This window comes from Macaca mulatta, chromosome 2, assembly GCF_049350105.2.
Source record: "Macaca mulatta isolate MMU2019108-1 chromosome 2, T2T-MMU8v2.0, whole genome shotgun sequence".
NCBI lineage: Eukaryota > Metazoa > Chordata > Mammalia > Primates > Cercopithecidae > Macaca > Macaca mulatta.
The window spans coordinates 150,120,883-150,138,561 of record NC_133407.1 but is presented as its reverse complement, the minus strand read 5'-3'; the positions used below and the strand labels follow the sequence as shown (position 1 = coordinate 150,138,561).

Here is a 17,679-nt window from a genome sequence, read left to right as displayed (position 1 = left end):
CCCTCTAGGATTGGACACAGCAATTATCAAGCCAGTGTAGAATTTTTTAAAATGAAGACGTGTAGGATATTTTTTAAATGAAGAAATACAGGATTTTTTAAATGAAGAAGTAATTCACTTTAAAGTGAAGAAGTAATTGTAGAAAATAAACAACAGAGGGAGAGAAAAAAGCAAAAAAACAAACCCAGGTGTGGTGGCTCATGCCTATAATCCCAGCACTTTGGGAGGCCGAGGCGGGTGGATCACGAGGTCAGGAGGTCAGGACCATCCTGGCTAACACGGTGAAACCCCGTCTCTACTAAAAATACAAAAAATTAGCCAGGCGTGGTGGCGGGCACCTGTAGTCCCCGCTATTCGGGAGGTTGAGGCAGGAGAATGGTGTGAACCCGGGAGGCGGAGCTTGCAGCGAGCAGAGATCGCACCACTGCACTCCAGTCTGGGCAACAGAGCAAGGATCCATCTAAAACAAACACACAAGCAAACAAAACAAAAACAAAAAGAACCTGTCTTTAGGGGAAACTAGACACATAGGCCACTAGTTTCCATAAACCAGTCTGACAATGTTAAAAATTATCACACTCTAATTTTTCAGTGTGCGTTTTAGTTTTTTGTCTGTTTGCTTTAGGAGAGCAGGGGAGTTTTTTTCTGTTTGTTTTTGAGACGGAGTCTCGCTCTGTCGTCCAGGCTGGAGTGCAATGGCGTGATCTCAGCTCACTGCAACCTCCGTCATGCGCCACCATGCCCAGCTAATTTTTGTATTTTTAGTAGGGTTTCATTATGTTGGCCAGGCTGGTCTCTAACTCCTGACCCCAGGTGATCCACCTGCTTTGGCCTCCCAAAGTGCTAGGATTATAGGAGTGAGCCACCGTGTCCACCATGAGCAGGGGAGTTTTTAATGGTTCAGGGAAAGGATGCTAAAAGCAGAGGTAATGTAATGCAGTCAGGTATCCGGTCCTTCAGTCAGATAAACCCGAGTGTGGATTCCACCTCCACCTCCCATTGGCTGAGAAGCCTAAGGCAGGTTAGGGTGGGTTCCTTCACCCCCCTGCACCTGGATTTACTCAGGTGTAAGATAAAGACAGGTATACCTACTCCAGAACTTGCTGGGAGGGCTAAATGTTTGTGACGTGCTTATTACAGTGCCTGGCATACAGCAAGCAGTCAATAAACGGTAGCTGCTGGTAGTTTTTCTTGTCGCTGCCCCATATTAGCCAACAATGCCTGACTAATGTGGTTCCTATTCCCCATGCTCACTATGAAAATTTCCTCTGCCTAAAACACACCTCATTTAAAGCCTACCTCCCTCAAAAGAGCGCTGCAATCACAACAGAGGCTTAATTAAAAGGAAATGGTCAGTCTCCCACTACAGGTCATCAAGAAGTCCAAAAGAACAAGTTCTAAAGGGCAGCGAGCACTCAGTGTCCGATTTCTCTGAGCCCATGTGGGGCCATTCACTTAGCAGAAGTGCCAGAATAACTGCAATTTGGCCCTGAAGTGCCTTCTCTGGGCCAAAATGGAACACATAGAGCAGGCTTCTATTCTCATTTTCCCAGCTGCGGGGCTGCAAGCTCTGGCAGTCATTAAAATAAGCACCAAACCACATGACCAAGTCCCGCTGACAAACAGCATATGTTCTTAGCTGCTGATGTGTAAAAAGGAGGTGGAAATCACCAGGAGTGGGGAGGGGGCTGCTTTGGCATATGGAGCCAATGTACATTTTATAGACAAATGATGCTTCTGCAACCTCATGAGTTTCGGAAACAATCTGCAAGGCTGTTAAAGAGGGAGGTTTAAAGCCTTCTCTTCCAAAAGAAGGAAAAAAGTTCTAAACTTAGAAGAAAGAGTAGGCTCTACCGGAAGATGAGAACTCAGGACTCCTACAGGGAAACCAGCTGGGTATGGAAACCTCACTTCCTTTTAAAAGTTGCATTAGAGTCAAGATGTCCCTGAGCCAAACTAACATCTCCACAAGACATCAAGTCATCAAGCCAGACAAATGGGTCTGTGACTGTGCTTTCTGGTGATTTCTGTGGTAACAGCTGATCACACTGGCAGTTAGGAAAATTGCTATGATGGGTGAGTTGTCCTCCTCACCTCCGAGCCACCTCTGAATCAACGGGATTTCTTCTTCAGTGGGTCAACCAGGGAACAAGCAGTCACATCCACAGTCTTCAAACTCTATCTGTCCTTCTCATTGGTTACTTCCAGGAGCTGTTTTTCTTTTATTTTGGTTTCCTTCTGCTATAGTATCTTTCACCTTCACATGCAATCTGGTGTCCATCAGCCTGAGTTTTTGAGAATGGATGCACTGGATACCAGCATTATGGGGTTTGAGAAGCCTACATGGGAGGGATAGTGACAGCTGAGAAAATGTGGGAAAGAGGAGAGAGGAAGTAATACTGCCAGGAAGATGGAGGGCAGTGTGTCTCCTTCTGAGTCCTTTTGTTACCCCCACTGATCAACAGTGTTGCCCATTCCTCTGTTCATCTGAGAGACAGTCACCTGGATTCGTCTGAATCACTGTGGAGCCCTATGCCAACCAACAACTAAAATCTAAGATGGTTTCCTAAAAGCTGGCTGAGTTATGAAGTCTTGCTTCTAAAAAACAACATCTCTGTGGTTTTCATTTCTGGTGATCTTTAAAGAATCCTAAGAAATGGGAGAGGTACTGAAAAACTGGCTCAAACAAAGGCCTGATTTCAGATTTTCAAAATGTTTGATTTTTCTTTTTTTCTTTTCTTTCTTTTTTTTTTTTTTCGAGACAGAGTTTCACTCTTGTTGCCCAGGTTGGAGTGCAATGGCATCTCAGCTCACTGCAACCTCCACCTCCCACGTTCAAGCGATTCTCCTGCCTCAGCCTCCCGAGTAGCTGGGATTACAGGCGCCCGTCACTACGCCCAGCTAATTTTTTATATTTTTAGTAGAGATAGGGTTTCACTATATTGGCCAGGCTGGTTTCAAATTCCTGACCTCAGGCGATCCACCTGCCTCAGCCTCCCAAAGTACTGGGATTACAGGTGTGAGCCACCGTGCCAGCCTGATTTTTCAAAGATAAGAATAAAGATGGGTTCTAAAGACCACTGGATGGAAGTTTTGCTCCCAGGATAGGCCCATATGGGCCACTCTAGTCCGCTTAGCACCTTTGTACAATCAGAAAATTACACCCGTTTCAAGATTTTACTTCCTTTAGAGAAATGTTGTAATATACTGATTAGGTTAGCTCAAGACATAGTAGCCTTCTCTGCCACTGTCATTACAAAAGTGCACCCACAATACCTACGATATAAATGGAACGCCCTTTGATGTGGCCTCTTGTGCAGTGCACAGCCTACATAACTGTATGAGGCAGCCCTAAGTCATCACAAGAGGCCAATATGGTTTCTCTAAGAAAAAGTCATGACAGAGTAACTGCATTCCTACCTTGATCAGGGAAGAATCATAGACACAGGACACACAGGTCTCAGAAATGTCTCTCACAAGGTTGCTCTAGAAATCCCGGTAGACAAGATGAAGATACAGGAATTGAATCCTGACATAATTAGAGGGATTAAGAACTGGTAAAATAATCTTATTCAAAGGATCTTGGTTACTGAATTAATTAATGTTAATTAGAAAGGAGCTAATAGCAGCAGGTCTTTGGCTTGGTCTCTGGGCCTGTCCAATTTATTTTATTTATTCACATGAATGAATATTTATCAACATTTACTAAGTATTTCATGTGCACTGAACCCTATGCTGGGGCTAAAAGCAGGGGGAATAGGCAAATAAATAAATATAGTCAATATTCTTATTGCCATATTTTACCAATAGCTTGGATAATGATATAGATTTGCTTATCAGTTTCATACACATCATGACACAAGAAGAAAGAGGCAATATAAGTGACTAAAATTCAGGATAAAAAAAGATTCCGACCATCTGGAATGGCAGGCCTATTTTAACAAGATTTGAAATTTTATAGCAGTAAATCTAGGGCTTTAAATCTAAGTTCAAGAAAACAATTGGACAAGGCAGATGGTCTACTAGACCAGAAAGAGCATAGGTTCATAAGCCAGAGAGACCTGAGTTCACATTCTGTCTCTGCTACTTTCTAGCCACACCACCTTGGACACGTCATTCAACTTCTCCGAGTCTGTTTCCTCTTCTGTTAGACAGGGATACCACCTACTGTGCAGAATTATTGTGAGGATTCAACTAGAAAATGCATACATCTGGCCCATAGGAGGCACTCAAAAAGCAGGACTAACATCATATTGTTTACCAGTAACATGCCTGGCCAACATGGCGAAACCCTGTCTCTACTAAAAACACAAAAAAGGGCCGGGCATGGTGGCAGGTGCCCATAATCCCAGCTACTCGGAAGGCTGAAGGTTGAGAATTGCTTGAACCCGGGAGGCGGAGGTTGCAGTGAGCTGAGATCGCACTACTGCACTCCAGCCTGGGTGATAGAGCAAGACTCTGCCTCAAAAGAAAAGAAAAGAAAAGAAATTGGGGTTTCCATTATAGTTATTTCTTCAATAAACAGTTACATTATATACTTGTCCCTGTGCTACATTTCAGGGTTCAATGGCAAAAAAAACTATGGTCCCCACCTTTAAAGAGCTAACAATTTTGAAGCCAAAACAGACGGCAAAACAGAAGAGGAATCAGAGTATAGCAATTTGGAGGTAAAACAAATACAGTGTAGCCTGGTGTTGGTATAAAATGTTACAGGAGGAAGGACATCTAAATTAGACTGATGAGGCAACAGTGTTTCCTATAGAAACCCTTAAGCTAAGGTGTGTTTGTTTGTTTGTTTGTTTGTTTTTGAGATGGAGTCTTAAGACAGAGTCTTGCTCTGTCACCCAGGCTGGAGTGCGGTGGCGCAATTTCGGCTCACTGCAACCTCCGCCTCCTGGGTTCAAGCGTTTCTCCTGCCTCAGCCTCCTGAGGAGCTGGGATTACAGGCACCCACCAACATGCCTGGCTAATTTTCGTATTTTTAGTAGAGACGGGGTTTTACTATGTTGGTCAAGCTGGTCTCGAACTCCTGACCTTGTGATCTGGCCACTTCAGCCTCCCAAAGTGCTGGGATTACCGGTGGGAGCCACCACACCTGGCCAAGCCAAGGTTTTAAGAATGTCCTATAGAAACCCTTAAGCCAAGGTGTTAAGAACATCCAAGTAGATTCTCAACAGGGGCCCTATTGGCATGTTGGATGGGACAATTCTTTTTTGTTTAGAGCTATTCCTGCACATTGCAGAATGTTGAGCATCTCTGGCTCTCTCTCAATAAATGCAGTAATGCCCTCTGGTCAATGTCACAAAACAAAGCAAAATAAAACAGCTCCACAAACTTCCAAACTCGCTGTTGATGGTTGGGAAAGGGGTGGGCGGGGGGGGGTTAGATGGCAGCACTAGCCCCACGCAAGGACCCCTGGATTAGGAGGCTAGAGGCAGGAACTGGGGACTCTCCAGGCAAAGGAAGGAAGCTGACTCAGCTCCATATCAACTACAGAAACACCCCATGGCCTCTGCATAAGCTTAGAATTTTCTTGGCCACCTCCACATATCCATCATCTAGTGATTTTCTTTGCTCACTTTTCAAATCACAGCTCAATCATCACTTCTGAGGGAAGCCTTCCCTGACTCCCTCAGCTTCTGATTAGGTTGATCCTCCTGTATTCTAGTCCTCAAAAAGCACCAACTACCTCACCTTCATAGCACATACGCAGTTATCCTCCTCGGTAGAATAAAAATTCTATGAGAAAGGAAAAATGTCAGCTTCCAATTTTCCCACATTCATCAATGTTTTTCTAGCACCTGACTTAGCACCTCATAGGTGCCCAATAAATACCTGATGACTGAAACAATGAATAAATGAAAATTCTATGAGAAAGGAACCGTGTCAGCTTCTGATTTTCCCCTATTCATCGTTGTTTTTCTAACATCAGTCTTAGCACCTCATAGGTGCCCAATAAATACTTGTTGATGACTGAAACAATAAATGAATGAACCAGGATGGTATGTTTGAGAAAATACAAATGAGTTCTGTTGCAGAAAGTCAGGGACCCCGAACCGAGGGACCAGCTGGAGCAGTGGCAGAGGAACATAAATTGTGAAGATTTCATTTTAATATGGGCATATATCAGTTCCCAAATAATACTTTTATAATTTCTTACACCTGCCTTTACTTCAATCTCTGAACATAAATTCTGAAGATTTCATTTTAATATGGACATTTATCAGTTCCAAAAATTAATACTTTTATAATTTCTTATGCCTGTATTTACTTTAATCTCTTAATCCTGTTACCTTCATAAACTGAGAATGTACATCACCTCAGGACCACTATTGTGTTAACTGTACAAACTTATTGTAAAACGTGTGTTTAAACAATATGAAATCAGTGCACCTTGAAAAAGAACAGAATAAGAGTGATTTTCATGGAACAAGGGAAGACAACCATAAGGTCTCACTGTCTGCAGGGTCAGGCAGAATACAGCCATAATTTTCCTCTTGCAGAGAGCCTATAAATGGACGTGCAAGTAGGGAAGATATTACTAAGTTCTTTTCCTAGCAAGAAATATTAATAATTAAGACCCTGGGAAAGGAAAGCATTCCTGGAGGGAGGTCTATAAATGGCGACTCTGGAAGTGTCTGTCTCATGAGGTTGAGATAAGGACTGAAATACGCCCTGGTCTCCTGCAGTACCCTGAGGCTTACTAGGATTGGGAAACCCTGCCCTGGTAAATTTGAGGTCAGACTGGTTCTCTGCTCTCGAACCCTGCTTTCTGTTGTTTAAGATGTTTATCAAGATAATATGTGCACCGCTGAACAAAGACCCTTATCAGGAGTTTCTGATTTTGTCCTTGACCTGTTTCCTCAGAAGCATGTGATCTTTGTTCTCCTTTTTGCCCTCTGAAGCATGTGATCTTTGTGACCTACTCCCTATTCGTATAGCTCCTCCCCTTTTGAAGTCCTTAATAAAAACCTGCTGGTTTTGCAGCTCAGGTGGGCATCACAGTCCTACCGATATGTGATGTCACCCCCGGAGGCCTAGCTGTAAAATTCCTCTTTGTACTCTTTCTATTTCTCAGCCGGCTGACACTTACGGAAAATAGAAAGAACCTACGGTGAAATATTGGGGGCAGGTTCCCCCAATAGAGTTCTATATGGCAGCAAGCAGAGGCACATGGGGCAGAGTAGATGGACCATGCCATAAAAGCAGGTAAAGGCTATATCATGAAAAGCCTTATGTGAAAAGCTATGCATTTGTATTTCTGCATAGATCTCTATCGTAGTAAAGGCAATCCATAGCAGTAAGGACTGGACTCCTGAGGCAGGGCAACCAGCTGGGAGGCTGTGCAGAAAGACAGGTGGGAAGGGAGGGGGGCCTGAACTGAGGGAGCAAGGGAGGAAATGGAGGCGATGTGTGTCAGGAGATAGCAACAAAGTCAAATCTATAGAACTCTGATGAATGCCTGGGCTTGGAAGATGGAAAGGAGGGATAGTACCAGAGGAAGAGTCTGAGATGACTCTCAGGTTTCTGTTTTGGATGACTAAATGGAAGGAGGGGAATTGGCAAGATTTAAGAACAGAGAAAGAACGGCAGGTTCAAAGGGAAGATGAGGAGCTTAGTTTTAGACTTGTTTGAGTTTGAGGGTAGCACTCAGGAGAGATCTGGGCTCATGATACAGAACAGGGGTCATGAGCATATAAACAAGTTTGAAGCTGGGGTTGAGAAGAACATAGTAGAGGGCAGAGTCTTGGCAAAAAATGGCATGTGAGGGACAAAGGGGAAGAAAAGAGCCCACAATGGAAACTGCGGGACAAATGGCCAGAGAGATAATACAAAGTAGGACTGGGTTTTCCTAAGTGAGGGGCAAGGTCAGCAATGTCAGATGTGCCAAGAAAAATAAGGAAGGAAAAGTGGTCAGGTATTCTGGCTATGTCGAGGTCTGATGACTTTGGGGAGTGGTGGGACGAGAGCAAGATTGTAGCCATGACTTAGGGAAGTAGAGGTAGCAACTCTAGATAACTCTTCCAAGAAAGGTGGCTGGGTAAAAGAGGCGGGACAGGGTGCAGCATAGGTTAATCGGAGGGTTTTTGTTTTTTCCAAAACGAGAGTAAACAGAGAATATTTAAATGAGAAGGGTTGATGAAACAGGAAAGAAAATGAACAAATGATGGAACCCAGTCCTTGAGGCAAAGGAGGAGATAGGATCTCAAGCACAAATAGAGGACTTAGTCTTAAACACCATTTCTTTCATAGAATTAAAGGCAAAAGGATAGGGTCAGCTAAAGATCAGCTGGCAAAGGATAGAAGAGGAAGTTGAGACGCCTTAATTGATGGCTGCAACTTAGTGGAGCAAAAGTCAAGGTAGGAGGTTGAGGAGAGGAATGAATATGTGGAAGAGGAGTGAATATGTGGAAGACATAAAGGGAAACAGGCAAGTGACCTGCCTGAGGATATGGGGAGGGCTGAGCCATGCTGAGGGCCTATTTGGTGGCACACTAGTGTAATAGTGTCAAAAGCACAATGTGTCTACTATGGAGCTGGCAGGGCTTTAGGTTACCACAAGAAAAGTGCAGTCTTGCTCTGCATGGTTAGAGTCCTCAAGGAAAGAGAACTCCCTTTCTGTACCACACACTCAAACAGAGGCTGACAAACCGGAGCAAGTTCAAGGATGGTAACTGGGATGAAGGTGTGAGGAAATCCCAAAAGTGATCATTCTGAAGCTGGTCTGAGACAGAGTGAATAGGCTGTTCCTTAGTCTGCCAAGATCATGGAAATATATATTAATTACCAATTAACAGAGCAGCACCTCCAGTATTTATTGTCCCTTGATTATACAATCAGGCCTTAATCGCACTGGAGAAGGGTGGGGAGATCAGGAGACAGAAAGAGGAGAGGAAGCGGTGGCTTATGCCTGTAATCCCAGCACTTTGGGAGGCCAAGGCGGGCGGATCACGAGGTCAGGAGATCGAGACCACCTGGCTAACAGTGAAACCCCGTCTCTACTAAAAAAATACAAAAAGTTAGCCAGGCATGGCGGCAGGTAGTCCCAGCTACTTGGGGGGCTGAGGCAGGAGAATGGTGTGAACCTGGGAGGCGGAGCTTGCAGTGAGCCCAGATCGCGCCACTGCACTCCAGCCTGGGCAACAGAGTGAGACTCCATCTCAAAAAAAAAAAAAAGGAGAGGAAGACATTGGTGAACTTCATTTCCATGGGTAGAAGTGGACGACAGAGGCAAACTGACTTCCAAATAAAATCAAGAGGTCAGGGCTAATCAATCAGAGACACTAGTAAAAGAATTTTGTTACTGCTTAATTCCACACAGCAAATTCATTTCTGCCCTCCCGCCACCAAGATACTGATTCTTGTCTCCTTCCTCTGTTTCATCCCATCAGTTACCAAAGTCCAGCAAATACCACCTCCTTAATCTCTCAACTCCTCCCACCTCTCTCCATCTCCACTGTCACTGCCTTCATCCAGATCTTCATCCTGATATCTGGATCACTGCAACTGTACCCAACTGGTCCCCTGCTTGTCTTCTTCTGTCCAGTGTAACCACCACATTGCTGCCTGGGTAATTTAAAACATGAGAGGATGTCCCACCTGTTTTAAAATCTTCAGTGTCCTGCTCTCCACCCCCGCCCCCACATTTTAGAGTCCAAACTTCTAGGCCTGGCAATATTAATGACTACTGTTTATTATTTATCATCTACCAGTGCCAAGTGAGTAATATATCACCTCATTCAGTTTTTATTTCCCCTTCATAGAGATGAGGAAACTGAAGCTTAGAAAGGAAGTGACTTTCTGTGCCCAGGGTCACAAAACTAGTTCAGTGGCAATGCGAATACTGGCAGGCAGCTATCTTGGATCCCAAAGTCTATGTGCTCTTAACATGCTACTGTCCACAGCGTCCTTCACAATGTGGCCAGTGCTTACCTTTCCAGTCACCTCTCATCCTACACCTCCACACTGCCACTCCAGTGAACCACAAGCAGGCCATGCATTCTCACCTCTAGCCCTTTGCTCATACCACTTCGAACCACTCTTCACCTGTAAAATCTTATTCATCCTTTAGGTCTTGGCTAAAGCAGCACTTCCTCACTGAAACCTTTTTTGATGAGTCAGCCTGACTTATGAGTACCCTAAGTTATCCTCTACCAAACCTCCGTAATAGCTCCATACCATACCGTTGCTATCTCCTTGACTTAAAAAAAGGTAAACTCTTTGGGGACAGGGATGTGTATCTTACTCATTTTTGTATTCCCAGCTTGCAGTGCAGTGCCAGACACACAGCTGAAGCTCAATAAATGTTTATTCTCTATAATGAGATGCTGGCTGGGAACAGAAAAGGGAACCTATGGTTGAATAATGGAAAGTCCAGTACTCAGCTCTTAAAGGATTTCAAAATCATGTCACATGAGGGCAGGAAGGAGCTGGCCAAGATAAACGGAAGGGGAAGGGGAGATGTTCTAAGCAGCAGAAGCAAAGGGCTATAGGTGAGACACACCTGCAAGCAGCTTAACAAGACTGGAGCAGCGTTGGGGGATGGGAGAGCAGTTCAGCAACATGAGCCATTCCAAGACTGGCCTTTTTTTTATTCAAGTGTTAGGTCATTTCTTCAGGGAAGCTATCCCTGACCAGCTAGCTTTTATGCTTCCCCCAATTACTCTCCATCCCATGACCCTGTTTCTTTTTGTAGTACGTTTCAGAATCTGAAACACCTACCAACCCTCATTGACAATGCCGCCACCGCTGGCACCACCACTATTATTAGAAGGTGCCATGAAACAGGGTTCTTTTTCATCTTATTTTACTGATAGATCACCAGTGCCCACAATAATGCCAGGCAATAACAGGCAAATACGTGTTTCATTCATTCATCCAACAAATATGTATTGAGCATATATAAAATGCTAGGCATTGCTCTATATGCTGGGGATATAACAAAACACGACAAAATTTGCTGTCGTCGTTAAGTTTACTATCAGCAAATACGTTAAATATGCTTAGCCTAGAGAAGAAAAAGTGAGAGGAAGACGACAAACTAGCAGCTTTCAATGATGTATAGGGCAATTAAATGCAGGGATGATTCCAAGAGCCTAAAGAAGGAACAGTGAGCTAAGACTACTGAGTAGCTGCTTTCAGCTCAACCTAAGACTCAGAACTGGGGAAGGACCAAACAGGAGCAACCAGAAGTAGAAAGCTTTCTGTCACTGAAGATATCTGGCCAGTGGGCAGAGGTGTCAGAGAAAAAAATCTAAGTAGACAATGAAAAAGGGAGCCTGGGATCCACAGGTCCCAAACTGGCAGCCACAGATATGACTGGTTACAGCTGAACAGCGTTTTGTAAAAATTGAGTTGCCAATGTTTTTAAAAAACAGAATTACTTGCCAATTTTTTAAAAATGGCATCAGTCGCCAGTGTTTAAAAATCAGGAAATTGCACGCACGTGCACACACACACAGTTTGGCTTTTACTTCTCCAACATCATGCACGTTAGTACTGTACTTATAAAATTCATTTCGGTAAAATTAAAAGTTTGACTCTATTTCTGACAAATGTTCTAACACCTGCATTTACCTTACCGGATTGATTCTTATTGTGCATTATTTTTTAACCCCGTAACCAAGGAATCGAGAATCTTCTTTCTCAGAAAGTAAACTTATTTAACCTCCTCACTTAACAAATGACGGAGTATCATTCCCATTTTACAGATGAGGAAAAAGCAGCTTAAAAGAGGAAGGAACGTGCCAGAGACAGCAAAGCCAGACACAGCCAGGCTAGGAATCCAAATGTCCTATCTCCCGTGGTCCAACACTGAAGATTCTGAGCATTGCCTACCAAGAAGACAGGAGGGGCTAACTTAGGAAATCAGCACGAGCTTCCTAGTCAGAAGACCCCGGACTGAACCAGTCTGAGGGGACGCGGCTACAGACGAAGGGCGCCCGCCGTAATCAGTGAGTCCCTGGAGGAGGAAGGACCACCCAGAAGCTGGCAGAGGAAGACCCTGAGACCTGCTGTGACCCTCGCCCTCCCTGGAGAGCTCGCCCCTTGACTCCAGGCTTCCAAAACCGGCCCAGCAAGACCCCACTACACCCTCGCTCGCCGCTGCTCACTTACCGCCGCTCAACTTCCGGCAACCACAGCTTTCTCTGAGGCGCGCGCCCCGATGACGCAACGCGGCCCTGCCCGCGCCTGCCACCAGGAAGCGGCGCGCGTGCGCAGAGGACCAGAGGCAAGCCGGAGAAATGCGCCCCTAGCACCAGGCTAAGTGGGAGGAACTTGAGCCGTGGGGAGGGCGGGGCATCAGGGGAAGGCGATGGAGAGTGTCTCCCTCACCAGGTGTCGGATCGTCTACATTCCCTTCGGGCGTTTAAGAAAGTGCCCCACGTTCTCTCTTTTGATTTCAGAGGATAACAGGAATGATCACCATGGCCATTCTCCAGGAGAGGCGGCATCAAACGCAACACAGGGACCATGAGGGTGGCAGGTGTGGAGAGCCAGGAGATGAGAATTTTAGTAGGAAAAGGCCGGTAAACGTCGACAGTGACCAACTTGCCTTTTCTAAACCAGCCATCATTTTCATAGCTCCTCACTGTAAGTGAGATGAAGTTATTCCCTCTCAGTACTTGTTGGTTACATACTATGCGCGTGCGAAGCACTGGACAGGTGTTGAAGATACAGCAGTGATTATGACAAGTTTCTCTATCTGGCCTGTAAGGCCTTTCACAAGTTAACTTTGATATACCACTCTAGACTCATAATCAAGAACGATGACTGCTGTTAATTTACTAGCCACCATATGTTCAGGGTTTTACGTCTCTAATCCTCACAAGAGTCCTGAAAGGTATCGCCAAGTTACATATGAAGAACAGAATCTAAGAAAAGTTAGGTGGCTTGCTGAAAGTTAAAGGGCTTTTGGGCCAGGAACATAATCTGAAGTCTGTTTGATTCTGGCAAATAAGAAAACAAATCCAGACTAATAAGGATACTTATTAGAAAGGATTACTGCAAGAAATGGGAGAGGTAGGAGAGAAGGAACTGTGCAATAGCAGAGGGAGACTATTGCAATAGAGAGATCACTCTGACCAAAAAATCCGCAGATGTTTCAATAGTTAGGAAAAAAGAGGGTTCCCCCACCCCCAACACTCCCCAAAGGCAGGTAAACAACGCTAGAAACAACCGAATATGGAAAGTGGGATGAAGAGGTGGCTTGATCAGATATTAGATCAGAGAATGTTTTATCTTGAGACCAACCTATTCTCAGGAGGGGTTGTATGCTAGCGCAAGCTGAGAGTGGGTTAAAGTAAGCAGCCTGGGGAAAGGAAAGAAGCTTAACCCAAGTTTGGTTCATAAGCATTTTTTCCATCTGGTCAATGGAGACAAGCAGCTCTGTAATCATTTATGAGGCAAAGAATGGGAATTCAGAAGGACTGTGTTTGACCTTGCCACAGTAAACAAGGGAGGCAACCATGAGTCATTTAAGTGACATGAGAATGGGTATTTCTTTGTAGTGAACACTTTCTGAAGCACAAAAAGGTTAAGAAAGATTTCTTTTTTTCTCTTTTTTTTTTTTTTTTTTTGTGACAGGGTCTCCCTCTGTCACCCAGGATGGAGTACAGTGGAGTGATCATAGCTCACTGCAGACTCAACCTCCTGAGCTCAAGGGATCCTCCCACCTCAGCCTCCTGAGTAGCTGGGACTACAGGTGCATGCCATCATGCCAGGCTAATTTTTTCATTTTTTGTAGAGACTGGGTCTTGCTATGTTGCCAAGGCTGGTCTTGAACTCCTGGACTCAAGTTATCCTCCCACCTCCACCTCCCAAAGTGCTGGGATCACAAGTGTGAGCCACCTTGCCCAGCAAGAAGGATTTCTTTTTTCTTTTTCTTTCTTTCTTTTTTTTTTTTTTTTTTTTTTTGAGATGGAGTTTCACTCTTGTTGCCCAAACTGGAGTGCAATGGTGCAATCTCGGCTCCCTGCAACCAAACAGCAGGGATGTCACCTCCTATATGAAGGCATACCTCATATGCACCACCTCTAGGCTTTACTCTATTGAGCATATATGAGCCTAAGTTAAAGTTAGTTCTTTATAAGTTTGACTCCACTGCTGGGTTTTGTGATTTTATAGTGAACACCTTTTACAGCTTCTGCCCAACTCACAGTAATCCTTGCTTCTCTGGGAACTGCTGATTCTCCAGCTACGTTTGTACCACCTGTGCCATCCCAGCCTCCACCCCCTCCAGAGTTGACTGGAGTAAAGCGGACATAGGACGATTCTTTATCCTGAGTTTGGGACTTTTGTTTTTTTTTTTTTTGTTTGTTTGTTTGTTTGTTTTTTTGAGACGGGGTCTCGCTCTGTCACCCAGGCTGGAGTGCAGTGGCCGGATCTCAGCTCACTGCAAGCTCCGCCTCCCGGGTTCACGCCATTCTCCTGCCTCAGCCTCCCGAGTAGCTGGGACTACAGGCGCCCGCCACCTCGCCCGGCTAGTGTTTTGTATTTTTTAGTAGAGACGGGGTTTCACCGGGTTAGCCAGGATGGTCTCGATCTCCTGACCTCGTGATCCACCCGTCTCGGCCTCCCAAAGTGCTGGGATTACAGGCTTGAGCCACCGCGCCCGGCCTTGAGTTTGGGACTTTTGAACTGATGTTCATAGAGTGGGAATAGGATTAGTTTATGTAGATCATTGGCAGTATCCTAGAGAGGGAGTTTCCTTGAATTCTTAGCTTGAGATTCCTATGGCTGACTTGACTCAAGCCCTCCTCAAAGCAAAGTAATCCAAAGCATCACTAGATTCCACAAAGCATGCCATGCTAGGTGGCTTGAACATTTGTCCCCTCCAAAACTCATGTTAAAATTTAATTGCCATTGTGATCATATTGGGAGGTGGGATCTTTAAGAGGTGTTTAGGTCATGGGTTTCCACCCTCATGAATGCACTAATGCGGTTATCATGGGGATGAGTTCTTTATTACAGGAGCGGGATTGCTCCTTTTTGCTCTCTCTTGCCCTCTCTTTGCTCTTTCATCATGTCATGATGCATCAGGAAGGTCCTTACCAGATGCCAGCACCTTGATATTACACTTCCCAGCCTCCAGAATTGTGAGCCAATAAATTTCTGTTCATTATAAATTACCCAGTCTGTGATATTCTGTTATGGGAGCACAAAACAGACTAAGACACTTTAGTAACTATTCACAAAGTTGATTTCTGTCACTTGCAAACCTGAAGTAGCTCCACAGGGTTGAAATCATGTCTTTCTGTCTCAGGTCAGATATTGTCTCCTAACGGCCTAAGAAGTGCTGGAAAAATATTTGTTAATTAACAGATAAGGTCTGGGAATCCAAAATAGATATGAGGACCAGAGCTAATGATTGCTCAGATGACAAATGAGGCTTCCTTGTTAGCAGGAAGACAGGGTGAGGCTAAGGAAGAAGACCTGCCTCTACTGCCTGGAATGGGATAGGCAGACCACTGGAGCTCCAAGACCATGGAGCATTAAGAAGGATGTAGAACCAGGAGCCTTAAAAAGGCAGAGAATGTTCTCAGACACAGCAGGGTCACGAGGCCCTGTGACACTTATTCACGGCTACAGTGATTCAGGTCAATCCACCTTCATCATTTGTCTTGCATCTCAGTTGAGGAGAGTACATGCTCCCCACAATGAGAACTATATGTCACATCAAGCTAGGCTTTGAAAGCCTGACAAATTGTGGAATGATAGATATTGGCAAATAAGATCTTTAACAGCATGTTTACTTTATTTATTTTATTTTATTCAGAGTCTCTCTTTGTCACCCAGGCTGGAGTGCAGTGGCCCAATCTTGGCTCACTGCAGCCTCAACTTTCTGGGCTCAAGTGATCCTCCTGCCTCAGCCCCCCAAGTAGTTGGGACTGCAGGTTTGCATCACAGGACCTGGCTAATTTTTGTATTTTTAGTAGAGGCAGGGTTTCACCATGGTGCCCAGGCTTGTCTCGAACTCCTGGACTCCAGCCATCTGCCTGCATCAGCCTCCCGGTGTGCTGGGATTACAGGCATGAGCCACCATCCCTGGCCAATAGCATGTCTCTATGGCACTTAGGGTGCATAAACAGTCAGGAGCATCCCAGCATCTTTTTCATGCTGAGTTAAGACTATTAAATCCACCTCCTGGAAGTCCATGCAGTGCCCATCTTCAAAAGAGGTCAGAAATTGTCCACAAGTCAAGTAGCCAAATGACCAATTTATTAAATGGACAATTTGCAAGCTCATAGATTTTCTGAATGAACACTTTGCTAACATTACCAATGTATAAGGTTTATAGCAATTTCTATTGAAAGGAAGGGCTTCACAAGCTTTTAAAGATTGATGTGATACTGTGATTGACAGGTTTACATTTTATTTTCAGAGGAGCATTTTAAGGAATTTTCTATTTATCAAAATATAAGGGTGGTTTATTCTGCCTTTGAATATATTTAACATATGAATACATTAATGAAGAATATGTTCCTGAATGTGGATTTTTCTTGATTGTATTAATATTATGCCATTCAGTTTACTTTCTTTTCATTCCCTTTCTCTGCTTCTATCTCCCCATGTCTCAGTTTCTCCCTCTGCCTTCTCCTCATATCTTCATCTCTCTGTCTTTTTTTTCCCCCCCTTAGAAACAGATTCTCGCTCTGTTGCCCAGGCTGAAATGCAGTGGTGTGATCATAGCTCACTGCAGCCTCCAACTCCCAGGCTCAAGTGATCCTCCCACCTCAGCCTCCCAAAGGGTTGAGATTACCAGCATAGGCCACCATGCCCAGCTCCTCTCTACCTTAGTCTCCTCCTACAATCACTCCTCATCTCTGCCTTTCAGTATCCTCGTCTCCTGCACATCCCTTGCCCTCTCTCTCATTTTCACTGGCCCCCACCTTTTCCCCTTAGTCCTTCCTCTCTGATGCCCTGTCTCACACCCCCATTTCCTCCTCTTTTTCCCCTGTCACCCACAGTCTCTTTATTCCTCCTTTCCTGTCTCTCCCTGCAGTAGCAGCAAGCTGGAGGCAAAGACAAATTGAACATTCTTCAATGTGCTGCCATGAAAAAAACAAAATCACTTACTGCAACTTCACCACCATTGTAGGAAAACGTGATTAGAAACCTCATCCAATATGAATTGTATTAAATTTTGTGAATAGTTACAAAGAAGTCAATGTTTGGTAAATTGGTAAATTGGGCAATTGGTCATTTGAAGAACTGGCTTGAAGTTAATCAGCCTTAAGCCCATGAAAAGAATCCTGAAGGAGTTTCTGGGTCTGCAAGGTTCTTTCTTAATGATCAAGGTCCCTATAACAGCCTTCTCTTAGGAGGTGCTTATTTTAGTATTTAGGGCAGAAGGCCTGACTTCATCTGGATTTTGTGCAAGCCATCAGCCACTGATGGGATGGGGCTTTCTTAGTGGGCTGGGGCTGACATTTCTGTATCATAGTCTGTTGTCTTTTATACATTCAAAAATTAATTTCCATCGTTCAGACAGGAGTAGGAAGAGCAGACTGATAAAGTAGAAAGGAAGCACATTCCAAAATCAGACCTTGGAGTAGTTCTTCAGTCTCTCTGGGCCTCAGTTTGCCTATTTGTAAAGATGGAAATCTCCCTCATGAAGTTGTTGTAAAGGCAACATTACATAACAGCAACAATACCATTAGATAACATTAGATAAAA

General features: G+C 44.4%; 1 protein-coding gene and 1 long non-coding RNA gene across 31 annotated transcripts in view; one reads left to right on the top strand and one right to left on the bottom strand.

The window, feature by feature from the left end:
- The window catches only part of ATG7 (autophagy related 7), a 392,778-nt gene that overhangs the window by 264,284 nt on the left and 110,815 nt on the right, over positions 1-17,679 (bottom strand). For 17 of the 30 annotated variants that reach the window (XM_077990135.1, XM_077990119.1, XM_077990123.1 and 14 more), the window contains exon 1: positions 12,118-12,151. The exons of 1 other annotated variant lie outside the window; for it this stretch is intronic. The gene's annotated coding sequence lies outside the window, so the exon portion shown is untranslated. 30 annotated transcript variants of the gene reach the window in all.
- Positions 2,731-12,141, top strand: LOC144339298 (uncharacterized). The gene is made up of 2 exons (XR_013414193.1): positions 2,731-4,401; positions 9,100-12,141. It is a non-coding gene; the product is annotated as an uncharacterized LOC144339298 (long non-coding RNA).